Source organism: Medicago truncatula, chromosome 8 (genome assembly GCF_003473485.1).
Source record: "Medicago truncatula cultivar Jemalong A17 chromosome 8, MtrunA17r5.0-ANR, whole genome shotgun sequence".
NCBI classification, from domain to species: domain Eukaryota; kingdom Viridiplantae; phylum Streptophyta; class Magnoliopsida; order Fabales; family Fabaceae; genus Medicago; species Medicago truncatula.
The window spans coordinates 7438875-7442163 of record NC_053049.1 but is presented as its reverse complement, the minus strand read 5'-3'; the positions used below and the strand labels follow the sequence as shown (position 1 = coordinate 7442163).

General features: G+C 32.1%; 1 pseudogene; it reads left to right on the top strand.

The window, feature by feature from the left end:
* The first annotated feature begins 410 nt into the window (after positions 1 to 410).
* LOC11435020 (mitochondrial inner membrane protease ATP23-like) lies at positions 411 to 952 on the top strand (annotated as a pseudogene).
* The last annotated feature ends 2337 nt before the right edge of the window (positions 953 to 3289 follow it).

Here is a 3289-nt window from a genome sequence, read left to right as displayed (position 1 = left end):
TTCCAAACACCAATAATATCCCATGATGTTGAACCCAAAGATCTCTCCTAAAAAGGGGGCTTGAACCGTTCAGTGACCACAGAATGAAAACTCAAGTTTTCACCGTTTCCTTCCACTCATCACCGGCCGTGAAGCAATCTGAGTCCATTTTCAAAGTAAGCACGCCCTATTTATTTTTCTTTTCTTTAAAGTTTTAGGTTTCGGTTAGATTTCTGAATGTCAAGCTGCATAATAACTTATTAATCATAGTAATTCAGCTCAAAACTACTTCTAAAATTATTTAAATTTCCTATATATATGTTTGTTTGCACTAGTCATGATTAGAATATCACAATGATGACATCTTAAAACCTAATATATTCCTAATGAAGTTGTTATCTTTTTTGAAGCCCTATTTCTTTTAAATAACAATGCACATCTACAAAGCTATGAAGGATTGTGAACGCAAGGTTCAAAAGAGCCTCGAGTCTCCAACCGTGAAGTTGTTGAGGGAGCACATGGAGAAAGCTGGATGTCCTGTTAAAGATACTTTCTTCAAAGTTATTTACTGTCGCAACAAATACGGTGGCTCTTATGCCCCCGGTGGTGGAGGAATATCTGTGTGTGGAAATTTTAGACAAAGGCAAGATAGTGTTACTAGGTGATAATTCATGAGTTAATTCATGCATTTGATGACTGTGGAGCTGCAAATGTGAATTGGAGGAATTGTGCTCACCATGCTTGTAGTGAGATAAGAGCTAATCGTTTAAGCGGTGATTGTCATTTCAAACGGGAACTTTTACGAGGAATTTTGAAAATACGAGGGCATGAACCAGAATGCATCAAAAAAAGAGTTTTGAAATCGCTATCTTCAAATCCATTTTGTGCTGCTTCAACAACTAGCAAGGATTCTATGGAAGCTGTATGGAATATTTGTTACAATGATACAGCGCCTTTCGATAAAGCTCCTTGAAAACTGATGTGTTGTTACTGGCTTCTGGTATAGCAACCATTGTTTCCATTCTTTGGCTTGATACTTTTTAAGGTGATCACAAATGTAATTCAAATTCAAGAAAAAATAATTACTTATTTATTGTTAGCTGAGATCTCTTTAATCTTTTACCAAGTTGTAGCTTCTTTATTGATCGAAGCTTCTTTTCTTCTCATTGTTTCTTGGATTTCAATCTATGGATAATAATTGAACACTTGTTTTATTTTGCACTTAATCCATCATTGCTTGGTTGCTATTGGACTATGGCATATGTTGTTATTACTGGACTATGGTATTGTAGCCATTGGGACAATTATTTAGCTAGCACCCATTTTTTCTGTTTGGTGAACACAATGGTACCTATTGAATTTGGTTGGGTATGTACCCCTCATCCTATCAATCGATGTCATGTCATAGGTATGTAGCTTAATGGTTTTATGAGGGTATAAGTAATTGAAAGTGTCTTCTTCCAAGAAACACTTTCTCCCTAATTGAGTTGCACTCACAACATATTTCGGTTATGCAATTCACATTCACAGGTATGTTTACATCATTTCAAATCTAAACATTTTATTTTTCTCACGGATTTGAACATTTATCGCAATGATTAGTGCTCCTTTTTGGTTTCAAAAATGTTATATTAGGGTTCAATTAACATCTTAAAACACTCAAACTATTCCTAATGAAGTTGTGAATGTGATATATTTTTTAAGCCCTATTTGTTTGAAATAACAATGAACTGAAGTGGTTCCTCGGCCGATGGCAACAAGCAATCGTGAAGGAATGTGAACTCCTGATTTAGAAGAGTCTTGAGTCTTCAACGGTGAAATTCTTGAGGGAACACGAGGAGAAAATTGGGCGTGCTATTAAAGACAAATTCTTCAATGCCATGATTTTTGCTCCAAATCATGGTGGTGTGTACATTCCTAGTGGTGGAGGGATAGTTGTGTGCACAATTGTCGAGCATAAAACATGAGTTGGACTAATTGTGTTCACCGTGCTTTGTAGTGAGATAATCTAATAATTAGAAGTTTTGTATTACTAATCCAATCTTTTATTAGAAAATATATCATAGTACCTTCATTGATAATAACTAAAAATATCATTTCTATCCTATTATTTCAAAATCCCGAATGGTCAGAAGATTTTAGGGATTGGAGTAGGGAAGTTCATATTAAATGCACCTATCAGAGCATTCTAGTATCCCATAAAAAATTACCAAAAAATTGGTTCAACAAAGATATTCAGATAAGGATCTTATACCCTTTTGTTTTGAAATATAATATCGACTATAAAATACAACACCCATATTATATATTCTCATAGGCCTCTCAATATACTGCGAGAAATATAAATTTCCACGTTAATGAGGTTCAATTAAATGACTAGATAATTTATTATGTACTCAACAATGCATATCGAAGTACTATGGAAGAAATATTTGCTTAGGAGAGGGAGAGAAAACCCCCCTCTAAAAAAACATCCATTAACCACACCATCCTCTTCCACCTATAACTATCTTCTTCAAATCCATCTTGAATTGTAAACTTGATGGGTCCGATGGACTAATTAAGTGTTAAGCCAAATTAATTAACAGCTACTAAGTTCAAAGGGAATTCTAGCATGGTGTAGAAATAAGTGAGTTGCTTAGAGACCTAACATTAATTGTAACTACTAGAGTGAAGTGTGGAGAACTTTCTTTTAAAATTGTAGAATATTATCTTTTTTTTTTTTTTAGGGAATATTATCTTTATGTGTTTACCACTCTCTTGGGGAGCCTATAAAATGTGAGAGGTTGTCAATTACAAACCAATCAAGTAAATAAGAATCAAAATATCATATCAAGCATAACAGAGACTGTCCTCTCAAATACTTATCTTTTTCTCAATTCCTTAAACACTCACTATAACTTTTCTATCATGTGCAAATTTGTGCATGTTTAGAATTTTAAAATAATAAGTTTGTATTAAAATTTATATATTTTATATTAAATGTATAACTTTTTAATAATTGATTGCTATTTTTCAATAAAAAAAATTATTTTAAATTTCTTTAACATATTCAATATATTACACATGTTAGACATATCCATATAAAAAATCTAATGATTTAGTGTTATTGTTTTCATATAACTAATAATAGATTGTGCATCTCTTTGGCTTTTACTTGGATTAGATTAAATGGAATTTTTAATCAAATATGAATTTGTTTACTATTTTTTTTTTATTATTTTGTTGTTTTTCAAGAAATGATGTTTTTCTAGATACTTATAATCATTATTGTCAAAATCCCCAATTAAATCGTAAAATACAGAATTTT